At 44.6% G+C, this 17,268-nt stretch overlaps 1 protein-coding gene across 1 annotated transcript in view; it reads left to right on the forward strand.

Moving 5' to 3' along the window:
- Nucleotides 1-12,363: 12,363 nt before the first annotated feature.
- The window catches only part of SNUPN (snurportin 1), a 28,975-nt gene continuing 24,070 nt past the window's right edge, over nucleotides 12,364-17,268 (forward strand). The window contains exon 1 of the mRNA XM_007525756.3: nucleotides 12,364-12,514. The gene's annotated coding sequence lies outside the window, so the exon portion shown is untranslated. The remainder of the gene's footprint in view (nucleotides 12,515-17,268) is intronic.

The raw sequence follows: 17,268 nt of genomic DNA on the forward strand, positions 1-17,268 counted from the left end.
TCCCCCTCCTCTCTTCATTTCTCTGTCCTATTCAACAACGACAACAATAATAACTACAACAATAAAGCAACAAGGACAACAAAAGGGAAGAAACAAATATTAAAAAAAAAGAAAGTCCACTACAGTTTCTTGATTTTTTTTTTTCTTCTGTTTATACTTTTTTATATATATTTTATTTATTTATCAATGAGATGGATAGGAAGAGAGAGAGAAAGAACCAGACATCAGTCTGGTACATGTGCTGCCAGGGATTGAACTCAGGACCTCATGCTTGAGAGTCCAGTGATTTATCCACTGCACCACCTCCTGGACCACTGTTTATCCTTTTTATTTGTTTCCCCAGACCTTCTCAGCTCTGGTTTATGGAGGTGCAGAGGACTGAACCTGGGATCTCAGAGCCTCTGGCAGGAGAGTGAATAACCACTATGCTACCTATATATATATATTTTTTTTTTTTCACCAGACCCTGCTCAGCTGTGGAGAAGTGAACCTGTAAAGGTTTTTATTTTTTTTTTAATTTTAATATTATTATTAGATAGGAAAGATAGCTAGAGCACCACTAGCACATGCAGTGCCAAGGACTGAACCCTGGACCTCATGCTTAAAAGTCCCAACAAATCCATCTACTACTCCCCCCTCCTGGGCTGCAGTTTTAAGCACTTTACTTACATTAATTCCTTTAATTCTCTTAACACTATGAAGTTGGAAATACTCTATAGAGAGAGAGCTGCTGTACTGTTTTACCACTCGGGAAGCTACCCCTAGCAGGTGGGGACTAGGAGCTTGTACTCGGTAATGTGTGCACTTAACCATTTGCCACCACCTGCCCTCTTGCTGTTTCTGTCTTTATCCAATAAATCCTTAAATTAAAGGACTGGGAAGATAGCATAATGGTTATACAAAAAGGCTTTCATGCCTGAGGCTACAAAGATCCCAGATTCAGTCCCCAGTACCACCATAAGCCAAAACTGCAGTTTTTTTGGTGAAAGAGAGGGCCAAAGTTGGTATATCCAGGCCTAGTATTGTGGTAGTATTTATAGAGTCCCTGAATTTGAGTTTTCAAACCAGCTGAGCACCAACAACCTGGTTGGATGCCACAGCATAAAGCAAGAAGCTGAAGCAGACGCTGAGCTCCCATGGTCTGATTAATGTTCATTGATGCCCTACCTGTGCTGGGCTACCAGTTGTTTTTCTACCACCCCATAGGTGGTCTTGTCCACATCTTTTTTAGTTTGGGAAACCCAAGAGTCTTGTGACAAAGAGCTGGGGTTCTAGTCCAGGCTCAGGCGACTCCAAAGGCCATTTTCTTTTCAGTGCCATCGCTTTAGAAGTGGGAGGGGGGTCTGTAGTACAGCAGGTTAAGCACACGTGGTACAAAGCGGAAGGACCAGCTTCAGGATCCCGGTTCGAGCCTCTGGCTCCCCACCTGTAGGGGAGTAGATAGGTAGGTATCTGTCTTTCTCTTCCCCTCCTCTCTCCAATTCTCTCTATACTATCTTTTTTTCTGTGTTTTTTTTTTAATATTTATTTTCCCTTTTGTTGCCCTTGTTGTTGTAGTTATTATTGTTGTTATTGATGTCGTCATTGTTAGGAAAGAGAAATGGAGAGAGAAGGGGAAAGAAAGACAGACACCTGCAGACTTGCTTCACCGCTTGTGAAGCAACTCCCCTTCAGGTGGGGAGTCAGGGCTCAAACCAGGATCCTTATGCCGGTCCTTGCGCTTTGCGCCACGTGCGCTACTGCCCAATTCCCCTCTCTGTCTTAGCTAACGACGACATCAATAAAAAATAACAAGGACAACAAAAGGGAAAATAAATATTAAAAAAAAAAATGAGTGGAGGCTGTCGGACAGTAGCGCAGCAGCTTAAGTGCATGTGGTGCGAAGCGCAAGGACCAGAGGAAGGATCCCGGTTCAAGCCCCCAGCTCCCCACCTGCAGGGGAGTCGCTTCACAGGCGGTGAAGCAGGTCTGCAGGTGTCTATCTTTCCCTCTCCCTCTCTGTCTTCCCCTCCTCTCTCCATTTCTCTCTGTCCTATCCAACAATGACAACAATAATAACTACAATAAAACAACAAGGGCAACAAAAGGGAATAAATAAATATTAAAAAAAAAAGTGAGTGGAAGGAAAGGAACCTACCCTATATATGCTCTGGCGGCTGGGCACAATCTGCCCATGATTTCACACTTGCTAGAGGAAGAACATAGTGGCTTGGGGGGCTGGCAGTAGTGCTGCGGGTTAAGCACAGGTGGCACAAAGCACAGGGACCATCTGCAGGGGGGGGGATGACTTCACAAGTGGTGAAGCAGGTCTGCAGGTGTCTTCCCCTCTCTGTCTTCTCTTCCTCTCTCCATTTCTCTCTGTCTATCCAACAACTATAGCAATAACAATGATAAACAAGGGTAACAAAAGGGAAAAAATGGCTTCTAGGAGCAGTGGATTTGTAGTGCAGACACCTAGCCCCAGCAATAACCCTGGAGGCATTGAGAGAGAGAGAGAGAGAGGCTTAAGAAGATGGGGAATCCAGAGTTGGGTGGTAGCGCAGTGGATTAAGCACATGTGGCGCAAAGTGCAAGGACTAGTTAGGATCCGGGTTCCAGCTCCCAGCTCCCCACCTGCAGGGGAGTCACTTCACAGGCGGTGAAGCAGGTCTGCAGGTGTCTATCTTTCTCTCCTCCTCTCTGTCTTCCCCTCCTCCATTTCTCTCTGTCCTAACAACGACAACATCAATAACAACAACAATAACTACAACAACAATAAAAAGACAACAAGGGCAACAAAAGGGAAAATAAAATTAGACAAAAGAAGAAGATGGGGAATCACTGATAAGGTATATAGGTAGATCATCCCTCTTTTTAAATTTATTTTGTTTTATTTTTTTTATTTGTTATTGGATAGAGACAGAGAGAAATTGAGAGAGAAGTGGGAGATAGAGGGGAAGAGAGACAGAAAGACATCTGCAGACCTGCTTCACCGCCTGTGAAGCGACTCCTCTGCAAGTGGGGAGCTGGGGGCTTGAATCGGGATCCTAACTGGTCCTTGCACTTTGGGCCATGTGAGCTTAACCCGCTTGCTACCACCCGACTCCCAGATCACCCTTTTCAAGTAGCCTGTACATATGACCCATTCAGATATAACTTCAAAATTCACTTGAGGGAAGCTGGATTTAGGAATTTAGTGAAATGTGAAGGTTTTTTTTTTTTAATTTCATTATTGGGGGATTAATGGTTTACTGTCAACAGTAAAATAAAATAGTTTGGAGCAGGGGTAGATAGCATAGTGGTTATGCAAAAAGACTCATGCCTGAGGCTCCAAAGTCCCAGATTCAATCCCCCCCTGCACCACCATAAGCCAGAGCTGAACAGTGCTCTGGTGTTCCTCTCTGTGTCTTTCTCTCTCTGCATCTCTCTCAAAAGTAAAATAAAATACTTTAAAAAATAAATAAAATGTTAAAAAATAACTAAAAATTATAAAAAATAAAATAGAGTAGGGCACCAAAGTAAAAACCCTATGGTGAGGGGGAGGGTGGACATTCGGGGGCGGTGGTGGGTGGGTGGGAAGGGACACAGTCTTTTGGTGGTGGGAATGGTGTCTATGAACACTCCTATTAAATTGTAGTCATATAAATCACTATTAATATGAGAGGGGAAAAATTGATTGTATGTTTCGAACTTTTTAAAAACACAGAGTCTTTTAAATACACAGGCTGAGTCTTTGATATGTTGACTCTCTCAAAAGCCTAGACCAGGGAGAACAGAAGCAACCGGTGGCACAGCTATGTACAAGATGCTGGGTATTATACAGCAAACCCTAACAAAGGGACCTTTCAAAGTTAACCCAATTACCAAATAATGTGATGATAACAATAACTATCCATTGTCTTCTTGAACCCTAAGACAGCAAAAACCTCACATTTCCACTATAGAGCCTATATTTCCCCCAGTCCTGGAACCTTAGGGTGGGGAGCACTTTCCTGCATGCTTCTCTCAATTCATACCAAATAATATTGCATCTGCTGATTACAACCTAATCAACGCAACGAGTGCCACCTCAGCATGCTTCACTTCAGACTGTGTCCAGAGACTTCAGGTGTGGAATGACAACCCTTCAGCTTCATTACTCTGGTGAGACAGTTCCTTTCATAGTATTCTCTAATTTCATTCCAGGTGGTTCACTTCCTAACAAAGTCCCAAAACCTAGATATAGACCAGGTCCCCTGAGGTAGAGCATATGTTCACATGTATCCATAAAATAGAGCAAAATATATACCTGAAAGCAGAAATACACAAGTCTACAGTGAGTACCCCCCAACACTTCATCCGCACTATTCCAGCTTGTAGGTCCATAATTGTTCAACAGTTTGTTTGGCTTTGTATGTTAACTCTTTTCAGCCACCAGGTTTCAGATGCCAGCAGGATGCTGACCAGACTTCCCTGGACAGACGACCCCACCAGTGTGTCCTGGAGCTCAGCTTCCCCAGAGACCCACCCTACTAGGGAAAGAGAGAGGCAGGCTGGGAATATGGATCGACCAGTCAACGCCCATGTTCAGCAGGGAAGCAATTACAGAAGCCAGACCTTCCACCTTCTGCAACGCACAACGACCCTGGGTCCATACTCCCAGAGGGATAAAGAATAGGAAAGCTATCAGGGGAGGGGGTGGGATATAGAGATCTGGTGGTGGGAATTGTGTGGAGTTGTACCCCTCCTATCCTACAGTTTTGTTAATGTCTCCTTTTTAAAATAAATTAATTAAAATAAAATAGTTTGTACATGTGTAACATTTCTCAGTTTTCCACATAACAGTTCAACCCCCACTAGGTCCTGCCATCATGTTCCAGGACCTGAACCCTCCCCACCACCCTGGTCTTTTATTTTGGTGCAATACACCAAGGAAGGTTCTTTAGGAAAGAAACTGGGGGAAGATGTGAAAGAAGTGACTTATCAGGAAGTGTAACCAGAAACTTTGGGCTTGAAAAATAAATATGTGAGACAAATGAATCAGACTTTGGAGCCAGACCACCTAGTCTGAATCATAGCTTCTCTGCTGAAGTATCTGTGTAATATTATATAGTCACTCTTCCTCTACTTTCTTCTTTATATGTGGTAAGATGGAAAGGCAAGGGCGGGGGGGGGGGGGAAAGGGTGGGGTTTTATTGCTTACTAGGTACAGGGATTCAGGAGCAAGAAAATATTTTGAAATTAGTGGTGACAGTTACACAGCATTGTGCAAGTGATTAGCTAAGATGGGAAATGCTACATACATTTACCACAATGGTGGTTTTTTTTTTTCTTTTCTTTATCAACATTGCTCAATTCTGGCTTATGGTGGTGTGGAGGATTTTGGAGCCTCAGGCATGAGAGTCCTTTTGCATAACCTTTATGCTATCTCCCCAGCCCTACCACAATTGTTATAAGATTTATTTAATGAGAAACAGTTTTAGATGACACTGAAAAACAAGAGAAGTCAGGGTACCACTCTAGTATATACATATTGCTTTTGCTGACCGTTAAACAAAGAGCCTCAGGCACAAAAATCCAACATACCTACCAGCTGAGCTATTTTCCTCACCACTTACCACAGGTTTTTTTTCCTCTCTTTTTTTCTTTCTAGTTTTTTTTTTAATTATCCTTATTCATTTATTGGATAGAGACAGCCAGAAATTAAGAGGGAAGGGGGTGATAGGGAGAGAGATATCTGCAACACTGCCACCCCGGTTCCATGGCTGCCAGTTCTTAGCAACATCGCCCCGCCAGATATTCGTCGGGATGCGGCATCATCTAAGTTCATTTCCCACGTCTACACTCGACCGGACCTGCCAATATACGCGGATATCTTCGCCCACCCTGTCCAACGCTTGACATCTCGTCACCCAATCTGGTCCCCTACGCCTACACTGATCTTCTCTGTTCCAGACTCTTGGAAACAGAGTTGGCAGCCAGCTGAGGTCAAGAACAAACACCTCATCACAGACCCCTGCAAGCGTTAACCCGGCTTTGACCTAGCACGTTATGATTGGGTCCTCCTCAATCGCTATCGAACAGGCCATGGCCGGTGCGCCGCTATGTTCCATCGCTGGGGAGCCAGAGATGACCCGAACTGCCCCTGCGGCTACAGGCAGACTATGACCCACATAGTCAACGACTGCCACCTCTCCAGATTCAAAGGAGGTCTCGAAACTTTACATCAGGCTCAACCTGACGCTGTGGACTGGCTACGGAAGAAGGGCAAACGCTAGAAAAGAAGAACATTGCCTGACTGGGAGTATGGACCGACCAGTCAACGCCCATGTTCAGCGAGGAAGCAATTACAGAAGCCAGACCTTCTACCTTCTGCAACCCTCAATGACCCTGGGTCCATGCTCCCAGAGAGATAGAGAATGGGAAAGCTATCAGGGGAGGGGGTGGGTTATGGAGATTGGGTGGCGGGAATTCTGTGGAGTTGTACCCCTCCTACCCTATGGTTTTGTTAATTAATCCTTTCTTTAATAAAAAAAAAAAAGAAATGTATCCCTGTTATCTTACTATCTTATTAATCATTATTAAATCCCCAATAAAATTTTTAATAAAAAAAAAAAAGAAGAACACTGCCTAACAACTCACAAAGCTTTACAAAGCAGGTGGGGACCAGGGGCTTGAATCTGGGTGCTTGCACAGAGGAGTGTGCATGTATGTGCTCAACCAGCTGTGCCACCACCTGGCCCCCTTACCACAGTTTTTTTTTTTAATATTTATTTTATTTATTCCCTTTTGTTGCCCTTTTTTTTTTTTGTTATTGTTGTCGTCATTGTTGGATAGGACAGAGAGAAATGGAGAGAGGAGAGGAAGACAGAGGGGGAGAGAAAAATAAACACCTGCAGACCTGCTTCACCACCTGTGAAGTGAACCCCCTGCAGGTGGGGAGCCAGGGCCTCGAATCGGGATCCTTCCTCTGGTCCTTGTGTTTTGCGCCACCTGCACTTAACCTGCTGCACTACAGCCCAACTCCCCACAGTTTTTTTAAAAGCAAAAAAAAAAAGATAATGATAATACTGACATATAAATTATAGAGAACAATCAAAGTTCCCAGGTTCAATAAGCCAGACCTGAGCAATCCTCTGGTTAAAAATAATAATTAAAAATAAGGGGCTGGGCTGTAGCACAGGGGGTTAAGTGCACATGGTACAAAGCGCAAGGACCAGCATAAGGATCCGGTTCAAGCCCCCGGCACCCCACCTGCAGAAGAGTCGCTTCACAGGTAGTGAAGCAGGTCTGCAGGTGTCTATCTTTCTCTCCCCCTCTGTCTTTCCCTCTTCTCTCCAGTTCTTTCTGTCCTATCTAACGACGACATCAATAACAACAATAATAATTACAACAACAATAAAAACAAGGGCACCCCGGCTCCCCACCTGCAGGGGAGTCGCTTCACAGGCGGTGAAGCAGGTCTGCAGGTGTCTATCTTTCTCTCCTCCTCTCTGTCTTCCCCTCCTCTCTCCATTTCTCTCTGTCCTATCCAACAACGACAACAACAATAATAACTACAACAATAAAACAACAAGGGCAACAAAAGGGAATAAATAAATAAAATAAATATTAAAAAAAAACAAGGGCAACAAAAGGGAAAATATATACATTTTTTAAAATTTAAAAAGTAAACTGGGAAATATGCATGTAGAAACTATTTACTGTCGAATGTAAAACATTAATTCCCCAATAAAAAAAAATTTTAAGTGAAATGGGGCTAGGAGACAGCATTATGGTTATGCAATAAACTTTCATGCATGAGACTCCAAAGTTCTAGATTAAATTCCCATCACCACCATAAGCCAAAGCTGAACAGTGCTTGGGGGAATAATAAATTGATTTAAGGTCATTAGAGACGTGTGTGTGTGTGTGTGTGTGTGTGTGTGTGTGAGTGTGTGTGTCCAATATCATGAAAGATGGGTCAAATGGCTCTAGTTTGGCACTAAGATTCAGGCAGAGTAGTCCCTTTGGAACACTAGCCCCATAGCAACCCCTGGATCTGGTGCCTTTTGTTGCTGCTGCTGCTTCTCTTTCTTCTCCTCCATTACCATATATATATATGGTATAGGAAGTTATTTGGGGACCTCTTTTGTCAGTCTCAGCCTATCTTTCTTCAGTGCTTTGGGTTGTTCTGATCACTAGGTGTGATGTCCATGGTCAGGGATAGAGAATGGTGGTTCTGGGAGACAAAATAATATCCTGGTGTCAAAAGTTACTTCATCAAGTCAGGACCTGCTCTTTGTCAGGTCTCATAAACCTGACAGACTTAATTTGGGTGCAACAGACCAGTATCCCAGTGCACAGACTTAATGAACCTGACCACTGAAAGATCAGACTCGCCTGCCTAAATTCTGCTGTCCAAATACTGATTTTCCAGGGCCTCAGGCACTCTTCACCATTTGTATCATTCTGATCTCTTTTTTTTAGTCCCAATAGATTAGTGTCATGTACATAATGGAGCAGCAAATTCTTTGACCTCCAGGGTTTGGTGGTTTGGGTTTTTTTTTTTTCTATTTATTTATTTATTCCCTTTTGTTGCCCTTGTTGTTTTATTGTTGTAGTTATTATTGTTGTTATTACTGATGTCGTTGTTGTTGGATAGGACAGAGAGAAATGGAGAGAGGAGGGGAAGACAGAGAAGGGGAGAGAAAGACACTTGCAGACCTACTTCATTCACCGCCTGTGAAGCGACTCCCCTGCAGGTGGGGAGCCAGGGGCTCGATCTGGGATCCTTCGGCTGGTCCTTGGGCTTTCCCGACTCCCTGTTTTGTTGTTTTTAAAATTTTTTTTTCAAAGCATTTATTTATTTCCTTTTGTTGCCCTTGTTGTTTTTATTGTTGTAGTTATTATTGTTATCACTGTTGTTGGATATGACAGAGAGAAATGAAGAAAGGAGGGGAAGACAGGGGAGGGGAGAGAGACACCTACAGACCTACTTCACCACTTGTGAAGTAACTCCCTGCAGGTGGGGAGCGGGGAACTCAAACCGGGATCCTTCCGCAGGTCCTTTTGCTTTGCGCCACATGAGCTTAACCCAGGGCAGAAAATTCTTACCTTAGCCTTCCTTGGATTCAAAATGTTTCTGTTCTGTAGTGACATCCAGTTTAATTGTCTTCAAGCCAAACAGCAAATTCAAATTGTTGGCTCAAACATGGAGTGACTTTGATCAAGTTACTCAACCTCTCCCAATTTCAGTGTCTCTAAGTGTTTGTAGATTAGATGAGACTAAGCATAAGAAAAGTGTTTGGCTCCACGTAAACATTCAGTCCTGGGGGAGTCGGGCGCAGCCGGTTAAGTGCATGTGGCACAAAGCAAAAGAACCGGCATAAAGATCCGGGTTCGAGCCCCCGGCTCCCCACCTGCAGGGGAGTCACTTCACAAGCGGTGAAGCAGGTCTGCAGGTATCTATCTTTCTCTCCCCCTCTCTGACTTCCCCTCCTCTCTCCATTTCTCTGTCCTATCCAACAACATCAATTACAATTACAATAATAACTATAACAACAATGAAAAACAACAGGGGCAACAAAAGGGAAAATAAATAAATAAATATAAAAACATTTAAAAAAAGATGATGGGAGAAAACTTAAAAAAAAAAAAAGATGCTGGTTCCAGCTTCGGCTCCCCACTTGCAGGGGAGTCGCTTCACAGGCAGTGAAGCCTGTCTGCAGATGCATTTATTTATTTATTTATTTATTTATTTATTTATTTATTTAATATTTATTTATTCCCTTTTGTTGTCCTTGTTACTTTTGATGTCTATCTTTCTATCCCTCTCTCTGTCTTCCCCTCCTCACTCCATTTCTCTCTGTCCTATCCAACAACTACAACATTAATAACAACAATAACAATAACCACCACAACAATAAAACAACAAGGGCAAAAAAAGGGAATAAATAAAGTTTTTAAAAAAAATTCAGTCCAGGGTGGGGTTAGATAGCATAATGGTTATGCAGAGACTCTCATAATCTGAGGCACCGAAGTCCCAGGTTCAATCCCCCACACCACCATAAGCCAGAGCTGAGCAGTGCTCTGGTTAAAAAAAAACCAGTCCAGAGTGGGGATAAATAGTATAGTGGTTACACAGACAGACTCTCATGCCCTAGGCTCCAAAATCGGCTCAAATCCTGGCACCACCAGAAGCCAGAGCTGAGTGGTTCTCTAGTTTAAAAATATTAATAACCCATTTGGAAGATGGTGGAGAAAGGACTGGAATCTCAAACATGAGACCCCAAGTTCAATTATTGGCAGCACATGTACCAGAGTGATGCTTTAGTTCCCTCTATCCCATTAATAAAAGCTTTAAAAACTACTCTTTGTGTGGTCTGGGAGGTGGCACAGTGGATAAAGCATTGGATATTCAACCATGAGGTCCTGAGTTTGATCCCTGGCAGCATATGTACCAGAGTGATGTCTGGTTCTTTCTCTTCTTCTGTGTCTCTCATGAATAAATGAATTTTTAAAAACTTAAAAAAAAAAAAAAAAGAACTACCCTCTGTACCAATTGCACCTTGTAGCTAAGCAGAAGCCTAGCCAGGTCCCTGCTTGGAGTGGTTAAGAGGAACCACCAGTTGTCCGGGAGGCGGCACAGTGGATAAAGCATTGAATTCTCAACCATGGGGTCCTGAGTTCGATCCCCAGCAGCACATGTACAAGAGTGATGTCTGGTTCTTTCTCTCCTCCTATCTTTCTCATGAGTAAATAAATAAATTCTAAAGAGGAACCTCCAAACCACGCAGACTGGGCAGACATAGAGTATGATTGTGGCGAATAGAGGGCAAGACAGGTAGCATAATGGTTATATAAAGCACTTTCATGCCAAAGGGGCAGGGGAGGTGGTGCACCTTGTAATGCCCAAGGACACCGGTTCAAGGGGTCCCCACCTGCAGGGGTAAAGCTTTAGGAGTGGGGTAAGCAGGCCCTGGAGCCTTGAAAACCCCCAACTGCCAGCCATAGTGTACAGGTGTCTATCTCCCCTTTCTCCTCTCAAGTTTTCTCTCTCTATCCAGTCAATAAAACTTTTCACGCCTGAAGCTCTGGGGTTCAAATCCCAGCACCACCACTAGTTGACTAGTACTCTGGTGGCTGTGTCTCTCTATATTTTTCTCTTACTTAAAAAAAAAAAAAAAAAAGCAAATGGCGCCGCCAGGTGGTGGTGCACTTAGTTAAGTGCACACACTACAGTGCACAAGGACCCGGGTTCAAGTCCCTGATCCCCACCTGCAGGGGTAAAACTTCATGAGTGGTGAAGCAATGCTGCAGGTGTCTAGCTCTCTCCCCCACCCTCAATTTTTCTGTCTCTATACAACAATAAATAATTTTTTAAAATTCTTTTATCTTTTAGTTCTTTTTTTTTTTGGCCTCCAGGGTTATTGCTGGGGCTCAGTGCCTGCACCACAAATCTACTGCTCCTGGAGACTATTTTTTCCCCTTTTGTTGCCCTTGTTGTCTTATCCTTGTTTTAGATATTATTGTTATTGATGTTGTTGTTGGATAGGACAGAGAGAAATAGAGAGAGGAGGGGAAAACAAAAGGGAAGAGAAAGACAGACACCTGCAGACCTGCTTCACCGCTTGTGAAGCGACTCCCCTGCAGGTGGGGAGCCGGGGGCTTGAACCGGATCCGATCTTACACCGATCCTTGAGCTTTGCCCCATGTGCGCTTAACCCGCTGCGCTACCTCCCAACCCCCTAAATAAAAGATTAAAAAAAAAAAAAGCGAGTGGCGAGAACAGTCTTCAGAACTTCAGCTGTCTCCCCCACTTTTTAAAAAAATATTTATTTATCCCCTTTTGTTGCCCTTGTTGTTTTATTGTTGCAGTTATTATTGTTGTTGTTATTGATGTCGTCGTTGTTAGATAGGACAGAGATGGAGAGAGGAGGGAAGACAGGGAGAAAGACAGCCACATGCAGACCTGCTTCACCTCTGCTGAAGCGACTCCTCTGCACGTGGGGAACCAGCGGCTGGAACCGGGATCCTGAGCAGGCGCTTGTGCTTTCGCCCCCGGGGCTTACCTGCTGGGTTACTGCCCCCCCCCCCTTTTTTTTTTTTTTTTTACAGACGACGTCTTCTTTTGCATCTGCCTGAGGGGTGGGGAGTAGAGATGCGTGACTGGGAAGGTAAAAATAGGTTCAGATGTCATCTTGTTTCTGTTTATTTATTTTTTGTTTTAATAAAAGAGAGACAGACAGACAGATAGAAAAAAGTTACAAAGAGAGGCCAGAGCACTGCTCAGCTCTGGCTTGCGGTGGTGCCGGTGATTGAACCTGGGCTTTTGGCTAAGAAGTCTCTTCCGTTGCCGGCGGAAGTAACTGCACTGTCTTGCGAGGGAACCCGGTGTTTTAACTGCTGCGGCGGCCGGAAACCCCGGGCGCGAGGTGTGTCAGCCGGTGGGCGGGGCGTCCGGTGGGCGGGGCGCCAAGGGGCGGGCCCTGCTTTCCGGGGGCTGCCGAATGGTCGGCCGAGAGCGGCGGCGGCGTTGACGTTGGCGCGTGGAGTCGTCTCCTCACCCGGGTGAGTGTGGGGTTGTCTGGGCCGCGCCTCTCTGTTGGCCCCCGGACGCCGGGCTGTGAGCCCCACTGGCCGCCCCGGCGATCACCGGCTTCCTGACGCGTCACGGGGGAGGCGGGGGTAGCGGGGTGGGGCCGGGGCTCCCCCTCGGGCGCGCTGAAGCTCTGCCGGCCCCCGCGGAGACCCCGGGACTTGGGGGCGGCGGGAGGGAGGGTCAGTCTCCCTCCTGGGAGACGGGCGGTCGGGACTGTGGCGGAGTCTGGGCCAGGGCCTCTTCGGAGGGGTCTGGGCAGATCGAAAATGCGGGGCATCGAGGGAGGACGAGACCCCCGCGGCTCTGAGATCGGAACCCCTGGAGACCGGATACGGGGCCAGACTAAAAGGCTCGCGAGGAGGGCGGGTGGGGCCCGGCGCCCAGGGGTGCTGTGTGAAGGACTCGCTGGTAGGTGGTCCCGCGGGGAAACCCCCCCCCCCCCGGCACAGCCCCGGTGTCCAGGGCCGGGTCCTGACTCGGGCAGTCGAGGACGGAGCCATAAAAACCTCTGTGCTGGGGGCCGGCCGGTGGCGCAGCGGGTTAAGCGCAGGTGGAGCGAAGCTCAAGAACCGGCTCAAGGATCCCGGTTCGAGCCCCCGCCTCTCCTCTCTGTCTTCCCCCTACTCTCTCCATTTCTCTCTGACCTATCCAAGAACAACAGCAATAATGACAACGATAAACAACAAGGGCAACAAGAGGGATGAAATAGCCTCCAGGAGCAGTGGATTGGCAGTGCAGGCACCAGCGATAACCCTAGAGGCAAAAAAAAAAAAAAAACAAACCAACTCTGTGCTGTCCCCGGTGAATAGCACACCTGGATAGTGCGCTGCTTTGCCACATGAGCGACTCAGTTCGGACCAGCCCCCATCGCTCTGAAGGAAGCTGCGATGCTGTGGTCTCTGTCCGTATCTAAAAAAAAAAATAGATAGGGAGTCGGGCCCGTAGTGCAGCGGATTAAGCACAGGTGGTGGGAAGCGCAAGGACCGGATTCTGGTTGGAGACCTTGCTCCGAACTTGGAAGGAAGTCGCTTCACAAGCTGTGAAGCAAGTCTGCAGGTGTCTATCTTTCTCTCCCCCTCAGTCTTCCCATCCTCTCTCCATTTCTCTGTCCTATCTAACAACGACGACACCGATAACTACAACAATAATAAAAAAAACAACAAAGGCAACAAAAGGGAAAATAAATAAATATTAAAAAAATAGATAACGGGTGGGGGTATAGCATAATGGTTATGCAAGGAGACTTTCATGCCTGAAGCTCTCAAGTCCCAGGTTCACTCCCCCACACAGCCATAAACCAGAGCTGAGCAGTGCTTTGGTAAAAAAAAAAAAAAAAAAAAAAAAAAATCATGAAAATCACAGAAGTGGGGACCAGGCAGTGGTGCACCTGGTTAAGCACAAACCTTACAGTGCACAAGCACCCTGTTTCAAGCCCCTACCGCTCACAAGTAGTCAAGTAGGGCAGCAGGTGTCTGTTTTCCCCCCCTCAATTTCTGTCTGTCTCTATCCAATAAAGAAATAAGTAAATATTTGCGGGGGGGAATATTAAAAAATCACAGAAGCATAGAAAACAGCATACAGCTGTAAGGCTGCAAGTACTTTATCTCCCCAACTTTGCCATCAGAGTATTACAAATTATTTAAGGGCCTGGGAAGACAGCATACGGGTTCTTCAAAGGACTTTCAAGCTTGAGGCTCTCCGGAAGTCCCGGGTTCAAACCCCCAGCACCACCATGAGCCAGAGCTGAAGCAGTGCCCTGGCAAAAAAACGTCATTAACTTGAGACCCAGAGCTCAGTTTTCTGCCATACCTTATGCCAGGATCTCCTTTCTGCTCTTTCACCTCATTAATTAATTAATAGATGTTTTAAAAAGTAACTACCATGTTTTGGTCCAGGAGATGGCGCAGTGGCTACAGCGTTGGACTCTCAAACATGAAGTCCTGAGTTCTATCCCTGGCAGCACACATACCAGTGATGTCTGGTTCTTTCTCTCTCTTTCCTCCTATCCCTCTCATTAATAATGGAATAAAAAATTTAAAAAAAAGTAACTGCCATGTACACAATATAGATTAAAGCCCAGCCTCCACTGCATTGACAGAGGCTTTGGTATGATATTTTTCACTCTCTTGTTTCTAAACTGAAAAAGTACATGAAAAAAGGTTCAAAATCACAGAATTATAGAAAGCAGCATACAACTATGAGTCCCAAGTGCATATCATACAAACTCAGTCATCAGAGATCTCGTACCCTCGTTGCTTTATAAAACTTTTAAGTGGGGAGTCGGCCGGTGGTAGAGCGGGTTAAGTGCACGTGGCGGAAGTGCAAGGACCACGGTAAGGATGCCTGTTCGAGCCCTCAGCTCCCCACCTGCAGAGGAGTCACTTCACAGGTGGTGAAGCAGGTCTGCAGGTGTCTATCTTTCTCTTCCCCTCTCTGTCTTCCCCTCCTCTCTCCATTTCTCTCTGTCTTATCCAACAACGATGACATCAATAACAACAATAATAACTACAACAATAAAAAAGGACAGCAAGAGAAAATAAATATTTTTAAAAAAATCTATATAAAAAATAAAAATAAAACATTTAAGTGACTTGCCATAGCATAGTGGTTATGCAAAAAAAAAAAAAAAACTTTCATGCATGGGGCTCTGAGGTTCCAGGTTCAATCCCCAAATACCATCACAAACCAGAGCTGAGCAGTGCTCTGGATAAATAAATAAATAAATAAATAAAATATTATAAATAATTTAAGACACAACTCACATCCATGCTAATAATAATTCTTATGTTTCAAGGGATGGTGGTGAGGTGGGGATCAAACTCAAGACCTCTAGGATGCAGTGTAAAAACTTTGTACCATTGGTTGGCAAAGATAAACAGTTCTGGGGCAAAGGAAAAAGTGCATATATATCTAAATAGTTATGTAGTGTTGGAAATTAGTGCATCTCAATGTAAATATACTGAATCATCCACTTAAAATTTTAATTTTTTAAATTATTCCCTTTTGTTGCCCTTGTTGTTTTATTGTTGTAGTTATTATTGTTGTTTATTTCTTTATTGGGGAATTAATGTTTTACATTCAACAGTAAATACAATAGTTTGTACATGCATAACATTCCCCAGTTTCCCATATAACAATACAACCCCCACTATGTCATTTACCATCCTTCATGGACCTGTATTCTCCCCACCCACCCACCCCAGAGTCTTTTACTTTGGTGCGATATGCCAATTCCTTTTCAGGTTCTACTTGTGTTTTTTTTTTTTTTTTTTTTAAATTATTTATTTATTTATTTATTCATGAGAAAGGTAGGAGGAGAGAAAAACCAGGCATCACTCTGGTACATGTGCTGCCAGAGATCAAACTCAGGACCTCATGGTTGAGAGTCTGATGCTTTATCCACTGCGCCATCTCCCGGACCACTCTACTTGTGCTTTGATTTTTTTTTTTAATTTTTTTTGGGTGTGTGTGGGGAGCTCAACTCTTGCATATTATGGTACAAGGATTGAACTTGGTACTTTGGAGCTTCAGGCATGAAAGTCTTTTTGCATGACCATTATGCTATTTCTCTGCCCTCCCATGAGTTTTTAATCAAAAGTTGTTTTTTGTTTGTTTGTTTATTTATGTGTGTTATAAAAATCTGGGACAAGGTGATAGCTCAGCAGGTAGAGCACATTCCTTTATGTGCATGGGAACTTGGATTAATTCCCAACACCACATAGGATCACCATGGACAGCGCCATGGGCAGTTCCATGGATGGTGGAGCTGTGCATTGGTGTCTCTCCCTCTCAGTGGTATCACATATGAACAAGACTCTTTGTTCACTTCATGGTGCAGTATAATTTTTTTTTTTTAATTTAATGCTACAGGACCAGCAAAAATAGTTAACTTGTACAGTGTACTGCTTTGCCATGTAAGAGATCTAGGTTTGAGCCCAGCGTCCGCCACATTAAGGAAGCTTCTGTACTGTGGTCTCTCATTTTCTCTGCTTCTCTGTATCTTTAAACATACACACACACACACACACACACACACACACACACACACACACACACAACTAATACTACAAATTAAGAAAATAAATGACTCCAAGTGTAGAAAGTAATTCACAGCCAAGTAAAAGTCCATGGAGTTAAGTTTTTTTATTATGGAGGTTCAGAAATCAGCCAGCTGATTGATTTTAAGGCTTGAGAGTCTTAGGGTGCAGTGGTACCCTTGGGTCTACTTAGAACTAAAGAGTTAGACCAGCCCCATTATGTTTGTCAGATTTCTCCCACATGTTCCTGTTTTCTTGTAGTTCGAGGCATACCTTTCACCTTTACCCACTGGGTAAGCCTCCACACCACCTCTTATCTTCATTGCTAGCAGGCCAAGGGAAGGGTGAGTTCACCTTCTCTTCCAGTCTGGTCTTTAGGGTCCATCTGCAGAGTCTGTCTCAGTTCACCATTCACTCCCTGTGTTCAGAATTCCCCATGTGTCCGTCCCTCACACTCCTGGAGCATCTGGTGTTAGTTGTTAAGACAGCCTGTAGCATTTTAGCTCTTTTCCAAATCGAGTCTGACACAGGCAACTGTAAGACCTTCCTCTGCCCACGACAGTCACACAAACAAAACCAGCTGTGTTGGCAGCACAATTTGTAATAGCCAAAACCTGGAAGCAACCCAGGAGTCCAACAACAGATGAGTAGCTGAGCAAATTGTGGTATATATACACAATGGAATACTAC

The sequence above is a fragment of the Erinaceus europaeus genome, chromosome 16 (genome assembly GCF_950295315.1).
Source record: "Erinaceus europaeus chromosome 16, mEriEur2.1, whole genome shotgun sequence".
NCBI classification, from domain to species: Eukaryota; Metazoa; Chordata; class Mammalia; order Eulipotyphla; family Erinaceidae; genus Erinaceus; species Erinaceus europaeus.